This window comes from Sturnira hondurensis, unplaced genomic scaffold (genome assembly GCF_014824575.4).
Source record: "Sturnira hondurensis isolate 20B ecotype Veracruz unplaced genomic scaffold, ASM1482457v3 Scaffold0010428, whole genome shotgun sequence".
NCBI classification, from domain to species: domain Eukaryota; kingdom Metazoa; phylum Chordata; class Mammalia; order Chiroptera; family Phyllostomidae; genus Sturnira; species Sturnira hondurensis.
Window position 1 is genome coordinate 23,487,861 of NW_028083059.1, and position 17,934 is coordinate 23,505,794.

General features: G+C 35.6%; 1 protein-coding gene across 4 annotated transcripts in view; it reads right to left on the reverse strand.

The window, feature by feature from the left end:
- The window catches only part of ROBO2 (roundabout guidance receptor 2), a 1,307,581-nt gene that overhangs the window by 822,914 nt on the left and 466,733 nt on the right, over positions 1–17,934 (reverse strand). The gene's annotated exons all lie outside the window — the stretch shown is intronic.

Here is a 17,934-nt window from a genome sequence, read left to right on the forward strand (position 1 = left end):
ATACAGTTAAAAAAATACAGGTGAAGTGGAGCAGAAACAGCAAGAGTGAAAGTGCAGAGGGAAGGTGTTTACATTGACAGAGTCAAGTGGAGAAAAAAAGAACAGGCAACTCAAAATAGAGATTTTACCTGCAGAAGTTCTCAAGTTTGTTTACTCATTCAATAATCATTTATTATAACCCTGCTATATGTCAGATACCATGATAAAGAACAGCCATTTTCAACCAGTGTGCCACAGAATTTTTAAAACATGCAATACCTGACTTCAGGGGCACCAACCTCTTTTTTCTTAGAGTTTCACATAAAAAAAGTGACAACAGCTAGCACGACAATATCCACCTGGTGTGAATGAATCAAAATGATACCTATTTTTTTATCAGGTTGGCAAAAAGTATATATATTAGTGTGCTGTAGATTTTTAGTAATTAGTTTTTGTGTGCCATGATGTGAAAAATGTTGAAATGAAAAAATACCCAGTTCTGACTCTCAGAATTATCACAATATCTTAGAATTATCTCAAGAAATATAATAATTATAATGCAACATATGAGAGTATATCATTGATTTTTATTAGAGGAAATCAGGTCTTATAATGTCACAGTGTTTTCCCAAGTGCACTTTACTAGTGAACACATACGAAGAATTCATACAAAGGCTCTGTAGTGTGCTCATTAAAAGGAGCACATGTCAGAGTAATGAGGTTTAACCCTGGAGGGGTTAAGTAAACTCATATCAGACTGGCTCATAGTACGTGTTCTGTAAATGTTAGCTACCATTATGTTAGTTAACTTTCAGAACAACCGAAGGAGATAGACACTGTAATTACCCCATTTTAAAGAAAGAGAAGAAACGTTGAAGAGAGATAGAAAGGAGTTTAACAGTAATTGCAAAGCTAACAACTGGTAGAGCTATGACTCAAATCCCAGGGCTGTCTTCCCTTAAAACCAGAACTTTAACACCACACTGTAGCTGTCTTTGAAAAGAGTCTATGCAAAAGTTTGACATGGAGGCTCGAAGTGAAAACCTCAATAAATGTTAGCTTTTACTGCTATTAGTCTAAGGATCCTGCTTACGTATTTGTAATGTCATTTCTCAGTTTGTGTCCTATCATTGTGAGATAACAGACTGCTACAAATCACTGGGCTTCTTTCTGTACCACACACATATGTTCAGTTCTGCCTAACTGCCTTTGTACTTGCACTTGCCTCTGCCAAGATTGCTTTTCTCCTTTTAGATCTTCATGCATGTGAGTGAGTCTCTCCTGAGATTTATGTCTCAATTCCAATGGTCCCCTAAGAGAAGCTTCCCTTGAGCACCCCATCCCGTGCCACAAAGGCCCACCCCATCCCACCCCTTCTCATTACTCAGAACCCCTCTGAGCCTGCGTACCCTCCCATTTGTTTCTTTTACTGTCTCCCTAAGAGAATATGACCACCATTTCTATTCACGTCTGTAGTCACACCAGATAGGCGCTCAGTAAATATTTGCTGAATGAATAAAATCACTTGGGCACTTCCTTATGCCTAGAATGCTCCCCACAAATGTGAGGTCATCCCTCCACTTGCCCGTCATATGTGTGAACAGAACAATCTACCATTTTAAGTGAACACATAACTTTCTTATAGCTTCATGTTTCAGCTTTCTTCAGTGTGTCATTTACAAATATCAAGGCTCTCATTCAAATGACTTAGCTCATGTGACTCCATCTTCTCTGCTTACCATAGTCCCTCTAGTCATTCACACTTTTTCTGCAGATGGTCAAAGTACTAGAATACTAAGCAATACTATTACAATAATTTATGAAAACTAGAGAAAGATAAGGTTTTTTGTTTGTGTGTATATTTCTACCCCTCTTTCCCACCCTCCCTTCCTTCCTTCCTTCCTTCCTTCCTTCCTTCCTTCCTTCCTTCCTTCCTTCCTTCCCTTCACCCTCTCCTTCTTTTGGATTGGGTAGAAAGAAGGGGTATTTTGCTCTCTGGAGGAATCTCTTTTGTTCCAGAAAGTATGTTCAAGTTTATCAAATGAAAGCTAATGGTTTGCCTTGAATTCCTCAAAAATAAGCAGAAAAGTGACTAACCCAATTATTACTCGTCTCTCTTTTATCAGGTCGGGGACAATTATACAAATATTACTGATATCTATTATTGAGATCTGTTTTTCAAGGTTTTATCAAAATTGTCTTAGTAGATTACTCTAAGTTCTTTCTGTTTTGTAAAAAAAAATAAGAATCTCTAGATTTGAATAATTTATTTATGATCTTGAAGTTTATTCTCTGCAGACAATAAACCAAACAGCTATCCAGGTAATTTCCCATATATCATAGACTTTCAAGTTCTGTTTCTTTACTAGCCTCAGATGTCATTTGTCCTTGTCCTTCACCCACGTGACATGTGGCTAAACATTTACTGAGCTAAGATAAGGTGAATAGTGTTCGCATTACTAATAAGGGTATTTGCTTTGTCATCAGCACTCATCAATTCAAAAAAACCCAAACATTTATACTTTGGTCAATGGAAACTTTCTGAAGGTGGTATCTTCAGTCTGCCCCCAATGAATCTCAATGTGCTGGAAGGTCAGGCACTAAGACTGTTATATTTAATAAGTACATTTGCATGATGATTAAAGTACTGTGTAATCAGAATAATTACTCCTATATTTGTATTAAAAATGATTACAAATAACCCTGTGTGGTAGTTGTTGTTTCTATTTTACAAATAAAGAAATGGTGACTTCAAAAGAAAGACTACCTGTACCAAAAGTGATTAGATAGCCAGAACAGAAGTTCTAGTAAGAATACTTTCACTAGAAGATCTACTAAGTTAGTATAAGTATTTTTAAATAGATTGGCACAGGAACCGCTGCAAGTGATTTAGTCTGGATATATTTTATATTGCTACCCATATTTAATAAAGCTGCAATAAATTTTAATGAAACCCATTTGCTATTAGGTCAAAAGTTGGCTTAAAATACAATCAGAATGTGATATATAGAAATGAATAATATAGATTGCTCAGCTACAGAAAACCATATTAATGATAATAACCCATCCACAACTTTATCCCAAATTTCAAAGCATTTGATGTATCTTTGGATACAGTATATTTATAGAATTTTTCCTTGAAGTCAGGAATTCTATGAAAGTTCAATTAACTTTTATTATTCCCGCTTACAAAACTAACTGAAGAGCCATTATTACCAAGGTACAAGATGCAAGTATTTCTAAATTTAGAATAAAGTTTACTTTTAAAAAATGACTATAAGATTTATTCCGGCTAGTTTGTTTAGAATCACAGCTATTAATGTTAATTTAGAAGGTAAAAGTTTCCAGACTGTATATAAAGTAAAATATGTTCCCACTAAAGTTCTACATTTTTTCAATATTTTTCTATTTGCCACAATTATAAGAGAGTTCAGAATGATAAAGGATAAAAGTTGACTGCAAAAAAGACCATTACATTTTTTATGTAAAATTGCTACAATGATGTAAGAATCTCATAGAAACGTGGTTTATAATGGTTTAAAAGTAAAGCAATGCCTATATCTAACAGAAAAAAATAAGTAAAATACAATATATTCATTCAATGGAAATACAGCAATGAGAACAAACAAACTACAGTATGCAACAACATGGTAAACCTCACATAGATTACACTGAGTAAAAGAAGCTAAATATTAAAAACTACAAAACATATGATTTAATTTAAATAAAATACAAAATGATGCAAAATTAATCATAGGAAGACCTTTGATGGTATTCAGTGACTAGAAGGGACCTTAGGGAGTGCTTCAGGAATACAGGTACTATTATTGGATTTTTTGATCTCTGTGCTAATTATACAGGCATGTTCACTTTTTTAAAAAAAAATCAAACTATACAGGCATATTGTATATACATTTTCTATAGCATATTTTAATGTTTTTTAAAACTTCATCTTGTTTCAACATCATTGTAAGATTTTGGGAAAGTCATACATGTCAGAGCCAAAAAAATAAGACCAGATCCACAGACAGATGGGACCAGAAAAGAGGAGCATCATGAAAGTAAGTAAAAGAAGACTTTAGAGAAGGAAGATAAGAATAGATGTACAATGACATCAAACTGCAAAAAGATCAAGATTAAAAAATCAAAATATTATATCATTATAATATCATTGGACAGAATTTGGATATTATGTAATCCTTGGGCTGTTTCTGTAAATTCTTTAAAGAGAAAGGTAGGTTAGAGAGAATAAGAGATTAGGAACTAAAGGCAAGATTTGGTGGTAGAAAAAGTGGATGATGTGGTGGAACCTAAGGGAATTGGTAGAATGAAGAAGTTGTTGAAATTTTATTATGATTTTACTCCTAAAGAATACTATATTTGACTCCACTATATTTTTGAATTCCTGGAATGTTTCATTTGGGAGTCTTTCCTTTCACTCTCTGTAGTCACAGGAAGAATTTGTCAAGATGCTCTTAACTATTTTCTATCTCTTCTACTTCAAATCGCATACCTATAAGGGTGACAGAATGACCCAGAGTAATGCCATTCAGTTCTTGCTAATGGAAATACAGATCTTGGGTTTGGGTATTCTCTGTTTCCACATAGAGATGGTATAGATAGAATAAAGAAGAGGTTGGGAGGGTAGTAAACAGAGTATTAGTAATGGTTATTGTTGAGTTAGTATTTATATAGATTTTATCTTTAAAATTGTCTCCTATGTATGTCCTATAATTTAAAGTTTTTAAAAAAGATAGTGCCAGAGTTAATGTAACAAATATAAGCTAATAGAAATATAAATCTCTACTTAATATTTAAGTTTTGGACAAAATTTTATGTACATCAGAAATTTGAGAGCTAGGAAGATGGTATTACCATGTTGTCTCTCTATATATTTAATATTATATTGCCTTTATGCATTTAAAAGTTTCATAATTTTGAGTCAAAGTAAAATATTAGAGAGAATTAAATTTAAAAAATTTAAACAGATAAGTATTTATATGTTTTATCTTTTTAACACTTTAAATGACTTAATGACACATGAGAACTCTATTCATTTACCCTAACTTTATTATTTGAATCTCATTTTAGAACTTATTGACCTATGGAGAGGCTTTTGTACAAGATGGTAGCTAAATGTCCCCAGAGCCAGGATAGAGAGAGAGAGAGAGATTTTTTTAAAACCTAATTTCAGAATCCCATCACTTTGGGTATATTCTGTTTGTCTTACAGACCCAATTTGGCCAAGTCTAGAAAAGAATTACCCTAGGGTGTGACTATCAAGAAGGTGGCAGAAATAATTAATAATCAAGGGCCATTTTGGAGGCTACTTCCCACATTATTCAAACTACTTTGCAAGGTACATTTCTGGGAAGTTTTTCTTCATCACACTGTGAAAATTGGGACTTTTCCTTTTAGTCAGTAAATAATAGTAATGATTAATGGGGATTATGGTAATGGTAACAGAACCTAACATATGATAAGCTTTTTCTTTTTACAGATTTTACCTTAGACAATTCTGTAACAACTATACCAGGTAGGAGCTAGTATTAATATTATTCCCACTTAGCTATAAAAGAAACAACTTTTCCAAGGTTACTCTCGTAGTAAGTGACACAGTTGGAAAGAACTCATAATGATTTGTTATAAGAGCACATACACTTAATGAATGTTACACATTTTAACTTTTTTAAGCTATAGTTAAGACATAGCTTCCATGTAGTAATGAGCATTACTAGTCCTGCTATTATTATTTGTGTTATTAATTACGTTATTTTTCTTTAAAAATAGTGATGTATGTTTAATTTAGGGAATGCGTTATACAATGTTTTATCAGCTCAAGATATGATAAATATACATTTAGCATGAAAGGCTTAATTATACTTAGAGTTTTTCTAACAAAAGAATAAAGAAAGGCATAAGAGGATATTTGGAAATTTTATTTATTTATTTATTTTTTATTAGATAGATATGAAACTAATTTTATTCTTTCAACTTCTACAGGACTATAATATTCAATGTGGAAATTTTATTTAAATTAGATATGCATTTAATATGAAGTTATTTGTCTATTGTTTTTTATAATATCACTTTTATCTCAATTTATTTTTATTTCTTCTTCCTAATTTTTAACAAAATAATACTTTAAAAATTATGTTTCTACAATACATTAATGTTTATCTTTTGTTCTTGTCATTAATTTAGGTTTGCAGTTTTAAAAAGTTTAGTTGCTGAGTGTTTTTATCATAAATGCATTTGATCTCCAAAATATGTAAAGAACTCACAGGCCTCCACTCCAGGGAGACAAATAATCCAATTAAAAAATGGGCAAAGGACCTGAACAAACACTTCTCCAGGAAGGACATACAGAGGGCTCACAGACATATGATAGGATGTTCAGCATCACTAGCCATCAGAGAGATGCAAGTTAAAACCACAGTGAGATACTACTTTACACTGGTCAGAATGGCCATCATAAACAAATCAACAAAAAGCTAGTGCTGGCAAGGATGTTGGGAAAAGGGAACCCTAGTACATTGTTGGTGGGAATGCAGATTGGGTCAGCCACTGTGGAAAACAGTATGGATTTTCAAAAAAAAAACAAACCAAAAACGAAAAATGGAACTGCCTTTTGACCCACCAATCCCACTGCTGGAATTATACCCTAAGAATCCTGAAACACCAATTCAAAAGGACCTATGTACCCCAATGTTCATAGCAGCACAATTTACAATAGCCAAGTGCTGGAAACAGCCTAAGTGCCCATCAGTAAATGAGTGGGTCAAAAAACTGTAGTACATTTACATAATGGAATACTGTGCAGCAGAAAGAAGGGCTCCTACCCTTTGTGACAGCATGGATGGACCTGGAGAGTGTTATGCTAAGTGAAGTAGGCCAGGTGGCAAAAGACAAATACCACATGATCTCACCTATAAGTGGAACCTAATCAACAAAACAAACAAGCAAGCAAAACATAATCAGACATATTGGAATTAAGAACAAACTGACACTCACCAGAGGGGAGAGGGGAGGAAAATAATGGGGGAAAGAAGGGGAAGGGTCATCAAGGAACATGTATAAAGGACCCATGGACAAAGCCAAAGGGGGTAGGATTGAGGGAGGTAGTGATTGGTAGGTTGGGGGAAAATGGTTGTGAAAAAATGGAGACAACTGTATTTGAAAAACAATAAAAATTGATAAAAAATTTCGTTGCTAATAAACCATATCTTACTATGCAAATTCAGATGGCTTTAGAACATTGAATGAGCATCACCTTCCATTTCTGCTAGTAACTACTAAGAGGTATATGAGTAGAGTATATGACATAGGTCAGACCCAGTAATCCAAATACCACCATAACTTCCAGTTAGAACATCACTGTCAATGACTGGACTTTAGCTTATATGTATGAGCTATTCAGATTGGCTAGAGGAAACACTGAGTAAGGAGTCCTTTCTAAATTTTGACACAATGTGCCCTGGCTGGTGTAGCTCAGTGGATTGAGCGTGGGCTGCAAACCAAAGGGTCATTGGTTAGATTCCTAGTCAGGGCACATGCCTGGGTTGCAGGCCAGATTCCCAGTGGGGCGTATATGAGAGGCAACCACACATTGATATTTCTCTCTTTCTCCTTCACTTTCCCTCCCTCTAAAAATAAATAAAATCTTAAAAAAATAAATTTACAAAATGTACAAGCCAGTTTACCAAGACCCAAGTGTCTTAACTCACATTCTGGCCAAAACTGACATCATTATAATGTGTAATCCTAAGTGTAGTGAGGGCAAAAGAATTCAGAGTAGGAATAGTGAGGAGGAATCCTCTGAGAACTGATTTTATGACTGCTTCTGAAGATGACTAATTTAAATATTAACGATAAAGTTAGTTAAATCAGCAATACTAGTGGGTAATGTCATGGCAGGAGTAGCACTTGGAACTGCACTGAACATCAGTAAGACTTCTGAAAATGTGCAGTGTGACATCCTTCTCAATTCCTTCAGCTTGGTGGCAAATCCCTGTAATTGTCCTGAGAGCTCGGAATTGGCTATAATTTCCCATCTCACTTGGAGATCTAAGCTACTAAGAATAGTCCCAGGATACTGAGGATTTTCAGGGGACACTATCTCTTTAGGAGCCATCTTCTTCTTTGGTTGAACAAGCTATCTTTAGAATAGGTGGATATTTTCATTCAGCAGTTCAAGGTCAGTTGAATTCTGGTTGAATATATATACCAATGATTTTTTCACTGCAGAAAAATAACCAGTTGCTAAACTAAAAATTTTATCCTAGTTTGAACTTTATTATAATTCTATAACATAGAGAAATAGCAATAGTTTGTGGCCAAACGAGGTACTATTTAGTATTTAGAGAACAGTGTTCTAAATTACCTTTTCAATTTGTGCAGCTAGAAGCACTATATAACATGGGGAACTATGGGAGAATCAAAAGGTTCCTTATGGACTGGTGGGTGTTTTTTTTTTTATGGGGAGCCCTTGACTTAATGCATGGCAGTCCCATTTTCTTGGCATTCAACTTCTTAAATCAAATTTGCTATTCTCCAAATCAGATAGAAAACTCAAGTTTCATTTTGTGTTATGCTCTTTTGTCCTTTTTCACTTATAAACTCCGCATTGATTTTAGTAAGGCACTCACCACAGCTTATGGACTTAGGCAGCTTCTTTGAAAAAAAGAAAATGATTTCACTCATGAGCCCATTATCCCCAAGCCCTTAGCAAACTAATTACTGCATCTGCAGTACAATAGCAAGGGGAGAGAACTGAACAGAGGTTAGGGAGAAGGCAATCAGGCAGCATGCTTCTGCCTGCACAACATCCTGTGAGCCAGGATGCGGCCCTATCTTGTACTGATTACCCCTGTAAACAGTGTGTAGGCACCAGTCATTAACTCCTTGAAGAACTCCAAGTGTAATTTGGTGTTGCCAGTGTAGGCTGCTCCTTCACATAATGGCATCCTAGGCCATTAAACAGTAATTTATAACGTTCTACTTGGGAAAACAAAGCCATTGTAGTGCTTTTTTAAAAAACAGAGACAGGGAAAAAAGTAATTTATAGACACAGAGACAATAGAGGACCTGGGCTACTCAAAAATAACGATAGGCTCAGCACACAGGGAAATAACCACCCTGCATCTAAGAGTGCAAGATTCTTTGTGCCTTTTGACACTAGGCAAACTCTAGCCATGCTCTAATGAGGTGCTTTCCTCCTAACCCATGTGAAGCCACTGACATTTGGCATGTTGGGCAGATAGATCAAAAGTGGACTACAAGCATGTGTAAATGTTTTAACACCTGGGTACTTGACTTGACATTTTCTTTCTATCTTGCAGCTGTTGATTATTTAAGGATTACCAATTGTCACTGAACATGGAGAAAGGTCCACCTGTACTGACATTTTCTATAACAGGATCAGTGTTCAACTGTCAGGTTCTTTTGATTATCACTGTTAAAATTTCTCCCAGGTTCCCTAGCTTGCTAAAGGAAAAGGACTTACTGAACTGTGCTATATCAAAGGTCCTACTATGGAAATATTAGTGGGTATTTTTGTGTCCTTAATAATAGATGTTTTTCTTCTTAAAAATCTCAGATAAAAATATTTGATTATATAAATGTGCTATATAATTTCTATGGTTATACAATTATATGTAAAATGGATATAATATAAAGAATACCTCTCATGTCAAACTACTATAAAGTAATTTGTAGACTAACCTTTTTTTTTAAGATTTTTATTTATTTATCTTTAGAGAGGAAGGGAAGGAGAGAAGGAGGGAAATATCAATGTATGGTTGCCTCTCGTGAGTCCCCTGCTGGGAACTGGCCTTCAACCCATGCATGTGCCCTGATTGGGAATTGAACCGTGATCGTTTGGTTCACAGGCCCACGCTCAATCCACTGAGCTACATCAGCCAGGGCTTGTAGACTATCCTTTTGTCAGAAAATCAATACTAAGTTGGTGATATCTACATTAGAAGACAGTGGAGTCTGTTCTAGTTAAGTTCTGTCTGTGACGTTTTACTAGATACATGAATTAGATAAGTTAACTTCTCTAAGCCTCAGATTCCCCCACTTGGTAAATAGTTACAATAGGTTTGTTAAGAGAAATTTTAAAAAAAACAACCTTAAACAATACACTAAGAAGGGCAGATTCAGGTTGCACTCTACACCGTCTCAGGTTGAAATGGGGGAGGGGGTGCATTTACAAGAATATTGTGGCAAGTAGAGGTAGATGCTGAAAATCATCTTTTTCTCTCAAATATTTTATCTGGTCTATTTTTATTATTAATATGATAGTTTCCATGAATAATGTAGGCACTCAGTGGACATAAGTGCTAATTTTACCATCACTTTTCTTTTTCATCCCCTTCCTTCTATTTTATTAATAATAGAATTGGAATCTTCTAAAAATAAAGAGGAGGAGGATTGGTGAGGTAGAAAAAAATCCTATTTTTTTAATTCTTTCCTCTATTGGGACTGAATTGTCTGGTAGGTGAGTCACCCTTTTTATTGATTCTGAGAGAAAGCGAATTTGTAGTTCATTAACCATTTGTAAATATATATATATAGAAACAAATTTTAGATCATTTGACAATATCTAAAGAGAAAATTGTAGTTATATTTCAGACATCACATGCCTTTTGTAATTTGGGAAGTGTGTGGTATCTCTTTCTACATGAGGTTTGGGTAGCTCATAAAGTAAATATAAACCTTGCCTTTTGGTGAAAAGAATGAAGAACCTATGGCTCCAAAGCCTTCAAAGAAGAAGTCTTTGGTCCACTATGGTCAAAGCCAGCCAACTCTTTGTTTTTATATTGACCATAAGCTAAAAATGTATTTTTACATTTAAAATGGTTGAAAAATCCAAACAAAACTGCTGCTTTGTGACATGTGTAAATTGTATGAAATTCAAATTTTAGTACCCACAAATAAAATTTTGCTATGACACTTTTACATCTATTTGTTTATATGCTGCCTGTGGTTGCTTTTGTACTGCAATGGTAGCGTTGAGTGATTGTGCGGAGACTGAATGGTCCACAAAGCCTAACTAATTACAATCTATCTCTTTAGAGAAGAAGTTGGTCTGATCCTGGACTAAGGCAGCATTTAAAACCTCAAGACAATTTTGCATTCTCTTAGGTCAAAAAAAAGTAGACTATATCTCAGTCAGTATGTCTACATTGATCAGAGACACAAACTGGGAAAATGTACATTAGATATGTCAACACAGGACAATGAAAGCTTGCAAGCTTTGTTTCCTTGAAAATCACGAATAGATAAATGGAGAAAGTTAATTTCTCCCCATAAGATACCGGGCTTTTCCAGTTTTAGGAATACATACACATACACAAGGTTAAAAGGTAAATGTGACATCAAGAACTTGATTAGGACTCACTGATTGAAATTTGATTGGATGGCTTCTTCCTTCTCCATACCTTCTCTAAACCTGACTCTTATGAAAGTAAAAACTTAGAATAAATATTAAGTATTTATCAAACTACTTGTAATATAGCCATAATAATTTCTATATTAAGAGCAACAAATAATCCTTTAAGATAAGGCATAAATCTCTGGCTGGTGTAGCTCAGTGGATTGAGCACAGGCCTGTGAACCAGAGGATCACGGTTCGATTCCCAGTCAGGGCACATGCCTGGGTTGCAGGCTGGTTCCCTGCAGGCCAACTCCCAGCAGGGGATGCACAAAAGGCAACCATACATTGATGTTTCTCTCTCTTTCTCCTTCCCCTCTAAAGATACATAAATAAATAAAATCTAAAAAAAAAAGATAAGGCATAATGCTTCCACATATAACTCTCATCAATATGCAGCTCTGGTCTATATGTGGTCACTTAGAAGCTATAGTAAAATTGTGCATCCCTGGAAGATACTGCTCAGCTGATGATGTGTCCCAATACTTCAAATACTTCGGTTTCATCATATTGAAATACCCACTTTGCAGCAGCCATCTTGGTAACCTGTTTCCATTAAAACCAATTGTTCTTAGTAACACGAGACATCTAGAAACGATTGAGAGTGAAGGGTACTCTCAATGGGAAGAAAGACTGAAGAGAAGGGAAACAGCATCATCCTGATAGACAAGTAATAGTAATGTTTACTAAGCATTTCTTTAGTTCTAGACCATGTTTAGCTCTTTCTATTCATCATCTTCATTAAGCATTGCAACAATCTTATGGAGTAGGAACTAATAACATTATAATTGCTAAGAAACACTTACAGATTTTATGGATATCAGAAGAGCATCTGAAGTCCAGGAATTGGTTTGTGTATGTGTGTGTGGGGGGGTGGGGGGTGGTGGAACATTCTACTCTGCTCCTAATCGCTAGGTAAGCAGGGCTGGGTTAGTGGCACTCTAGGACACTTCTGACAGTGGCAGAGGGAGAGTGGAGTTTGTGAGTATGTGTAGTGCCATGTACTGATAAACTACCAAAACAATCCTTCCTTGTTTCTCAAAGAGCTGGCTTCAAGTCTAGGCTATTTCAATTTTTTTCAAAAGATTTTGTTTTTTGCCCTGGCTGGTATGGCTCAGCGGTTTGAGTTGCCTGCCTGTGAACCAAATCATCAACCGTTCTGTTCCCAGTCAGGGCACATACCTGGGTTGTGGGCCAGGTCCCCAGTTGGGGGCATGCGAGGGGCAACTACACATTGAAGTTTCTCTCCCTCCCTCCCTTCCCCTCTCTCCAAAAATAAATAAATAAATTTTATTTATGTATCTTTAGTAGAAGGGAAAGAAACATCCACATGAGAGAGAAACATTGAACAGTTGCTTCTCCCATGTGCCCCAACCTGGACTGGCCCCAAACCCAAGCATTTGCCCTGACCAGGAATCAAACTGGTGACCTTTCACTTTGCAGGGTGATGTTCAACCAACTACACCTACCACACTAGTTACGACTAGGTTATTTCAATTTTTGGAATGATATACAATATGAAATAAATATAAACTTGATGCTCATTTAATTTTATTATTTCTTTAAAAAAAGTACTATTAAACTCTCCATTGCCATATTAACTATAACAAAAAACAGATGTGTATGATTAAACAGATAAATACATTTGCCTTTGTCATCGCATTATTAGATGAGCTATGAACATAATAACACTGTGCTTCAGAAAGACATGCAAACAAGTGAAACTTGGGCCACGCTTTCCCAACAGTTTAACAAGACAGTTCAAGTTCAGTGAAGCTTCTAGTTGATTTTCAGATCCCGAGGATTCCCAGCATATAAACAACTAAAATACAGCCAGTTACTTATTATTATACAATGCCCTGCCAAACTGTAAGCTCAGTTTAATTTCCTCTTGAGATGAAAAAGAGTAATGGAAGACAAAAGCAAGATATGGGAGCTTTAAAGATGAATGAAACTAAAATAAAGCAAGAATAAAGGATACGTGCTGATGAAGCATTCCCTATGTTGCTATAGATTAACACTGGACTCTCCGGGTCTTTCGGACTCAGCCTGGAAAGATAAGACAGGCACACATTCCCGGGGCCACATCCTTTACAAAGCACCTACTGGCTCTGTAACCTAGAGAATTAGTTAAACTCTCTAAATCCTATGTTCCACAAAAGTAAATTGGGAAAAATATTTATCTATCACGATAAATGCTAAAAAATGTATAAATGTTCAAGTGCAGTACTAAAGAATTAGGGAAAAAGAACCAAACACTAATCTCTTATCTTTTCTGTGTATATTTGTGTGTGTGTGTGTGTGTGTTTCTGTACTTTTAGCCCAATCTCTCCTATTCACTAATATTTCTATTTTGCCCTGATTGGTGTAGCTCAGTTGGTTGGGCATGTCCAGCAAAGCAATAGGTCACTGGTTCCACCCTCTGTCAGGGTGCACATCTGGGTTGCATACCTTGGGCCCAGTCAGGGCATGTGAGAGAGGCGGCGGATGAATGTTTCTCTAACACACCGATGTTTCTCTCTCTGTCTTACTCCCTCCCTTCTCTTTTCTTTGAGAATAAATAAATGAAAAATTTTAAAATATATTCATCTCTATTTTTACACCTCAAATTGCCCTTTCACTTTATTGCTTGAATCTAGCCTTTACAAGAGATAATAAAAAAAATCTTGATTAATAACATGTATCCCTTGATCCTGACTGAAGGCATAGTGACCATTAATTGGGTAGAAATAATTCGTATATAACATGGACATTTGGACAGTGAAACATAAGGTTTCTTTCCAAGCTAAAAGTACATAGCTCTTTTAATTATTATCATTCAATTACTTTTTAAAATCTCAATATTTAGTGAACACCTACTTTACACATAAGATATGCAAATTGCCATAAAGAAACTAACAACAAAGTGGCTAACACAGACTTTAGTAAAATAGTTATTTCACTAAATTATATATTTAGTAAAATAGTTATTTTACTAAATATATAATTTCAACAGATGAATGTGCAAATAAAATATTCCATGTGAGGCTGTAAAAGAGAGGGGGTGATGTAGAAACACCCAGAAGGCTCACTGATGATGAGACCTAGCTGATGTCTGAAGATGAGGCTGAGCAATTGGGTAGAAAGAGGCAGAGAAACAAAAGCATAAGGAAGGGTCCGGGGTGAAAAGATACACGATTACTTTGATGAAATGATAGAAGGACATCACTAGAGCAGCAAAATAGTGTACGATGAAGTAGGTAAATAGGAGCCATGTTTATCTTTTATAGACTGCTAGCCTAAATTTCAAGTAGATGATTCACTAAAATATGACGTGAAAAATCCTTAAACATACTGCTATCAAACATCTCTCTCAGATACTTTTGCCACTCATTCATTTAATGAACGATTCCTATTCAGATATAGGCAATCTTTGCTTTCCATGAGAGTGCAGGACCGTAACAAGGATCCATTAAGCTGAATCTATGTAAAACAATTATAATGTCAATCAGGAAATTTCTATTTCTGTGGCTTTAAATTTTTGATCTAAACATTGAAAACTCTCTTATTCTCCGTTGTAAATGTAGAGAAAAATAAAAAAAATAGTGATTTGCAATTTAAAATATTAGAAACATTGAGCATTGAATTATATTATCTCTTTGTAAACTATATATATATTTGGTATATATATCAAAGTAGTTTGAACAGTGGTTGCCTGCTTCTTGTCACGTAACTTATGATATAGATCGGGCAACTTCACTATGCCCCGGTGAATTGTCACACTCCTTTCTAAGTCTGGATCCGTTTCTAACATTTTATCCTTCACACTTTCGATGTCATGAAACATCTCTGAGAATTCCTTTAATGTCAAGTACTTTGTTAGTGAACTTCCTCTGGGATATCTTCATCCTTTTCATCACAACCGTCTTCCTAATTTATGTTGATAAGTTCACCTTCAAAGTTGCTCTAGCTACATATCTGGAATCTCTTGAATGGCAACAGTGTCACTGACTCCAGCGTGAATTATTNATCCGTTTCTAACATTTTATCCTTCACACTTTCGATGTCATGAAACATCTCTGAGAATTCCTTTAATGTCAAGTACTTTGTTAGTGAACTTCCTCTGGGATATCTTCATCCTTTTTGTCACAACCGTCTTCCTAATTTATGTTGATAAGTTCACCTTCAAAGTTGCTCTAGCTACATATCTGGAATCTCTTGAATGGCAACAGTGTTACTGACTCCAGGGTGAATTATTTTTTCTGTAACTCCACTTACATTTAATTTGTTTCACTTCCAGTGTTATCACTTTTCATTTGTCTGCTGCACTTTCATCTTTGTCGGTCAACTCCCTCTTTAATTATCTATTTTGCAAATGCCACAGGTTACCACTGCGAGATAAGTAGTCAACACAAATATACGCATTGCTATTGCTGTCAGCACGTTCTGAATAACAGGTATGTGGTGCCCAGTCACTGACAGGCTTTGAAAGAAATTAACTGGTCACTGATAAGTGGTGCACATCTGTTATGGAAATAGTGAGAGTGATTTGTACACTGAAGAGCTAGAAAGAGAATTTGTAATTTATACAATCACTCAGTTAATGGTGACAGAAATTCCAACAGTGATATTGGGACAGGTGTTATTTTTGGTAACTGAAAACTGTGCCTATCAGAACCATGCAAAAAGAGGACTCTGTAATATTCTGGATAATTAAGGATACTGGCCAAAGCAGAAAAATGGCCAAAGTTTGACAGCTTAATAATATTATTATATTATTATTATTATTGGTCAATAAAAGACAAATTATACTTCTATAACAAATTGTCCTAATCTCAGAATCTTAAAGTAATCATGTTTATTTCTGATCCTGTTATGTGTCCGTCATACTCTGCTCTTTGAGTTACTCAGGAATCCAAGCTAACAGACACCTACTGTCTGACAAAGGAGCAAAGAGAGTTGAAGGGTCTCACATTTAGAATTAAATGTTCTCATCAAGAACTGAAACACATAGCCTGTGTTCATGGCTCATACACTAGTCACATAACTTGACACTTGGCTCCTAGGAGAAAAAAATTATTTTATATATAAAACAATTCCTTAGAATAAAAACATAGTAGGAAGTACTTTATACACAGCACTGAGGACAACCACATTTACGGGATGTGATCTCCCTCCACCTCCCAACAGCCCCTCACATCAGGCACATACCCATCAGAGACATTTGGCCTCCAGGATTTCCACAGGAAAAACAAGGGATGGTGAAGGCTCATTTTTTTAAAATTAAATTTATTGGGGTGACATTGGTTCATAAAAGTTTGTAGGTTTCAAATGTACAATTCTAGGGTACAATGTGCATGTATTTCTTAACTGCATCATGCTGACAGAACACAGATCACCCCTTCTCAGGTCTTTGGCCAGAACCAGTTACCTAAGTCACTAAGTGCAGTGGAGGCAGGTGCATGGAGGGAAAACATACACCGTGGAATGGTGTGTCCCAGATTTGCTTGGGTCCAAAGGTCCATCAGAGGAAACTGAGAGTCTCTAATTTACAACAAGTTTTTCAGGTATTTACAATAATCAGGCAAAGTTGAGACACGCGCTGCTATAGAAAATCACAATAACGAGAAAAAACTACAGGGAAATACACAAGGGCCTTTATGAGTCTTAACTTATATTATATAGATATAATTGGTATTTTCCTCCAGACAAACTAAATCATCATCTGTGACTAGTACAGGCAGGGTCCCCCCCAAAGCCCGGAATTCATTAATTTAAAAATTGTGTATTTAAGACTATACTTTCAGGGATCGTCTCTCTAGTTTGTCTAAAAAATTGTGTATTTATTCTTACATGTTTAAACTTCAGTTACTTCCAAAATACTCTCAATGTGATGTCATACGACATTTTTTCCACTGTTCAAAAACAATTGTTGATTGATCTTGTAGATTTTGACTCATTGTAGTGCTTCTAATGCTTTGGTTTCACCTCTTCTGTATCAACAAAATGCTTCCCTTTCAGGACTTTTTTCACCCAAGGAAACAAACAAAAAATAATTCACTTGGGTGAGGTGGGGTAAATGGGGGGGGGTCACAGGGGTCATACTATTTTTGGTCAAAAACTGCTGAACACTCAGGACAGTATGGGCAAGAGAGCTCACAAAGCAGCCACCATGAAAGGGCCAACAGGTTGAAAGAAGATGGATTCCCAGCACACTCACCTAGTGGGGCAAACCGGTATTACAAGGGGCTCAACATCCAGAAGATATTCTGGGATTTTTTTAGGTTCCCCCCTCATATTTATGATTGATCTTTATATAAGAACCAGAGGCATGGGTATTTTCTACACGCTATTTATATAAATCTAGAATGAGGCATATACATGTCATTTTTTTCCAGATCAACTTTCAAGAAGAAATGCAAGAGACATCACTAACAAACTAGGGCATATACTATTAAATGGGCGAAGGTATACATGGAAGGTTTTGTTTTATGCTTCACTCTCAGTGTCCATGAAACTTCAAGACCAGCTTTGATAGT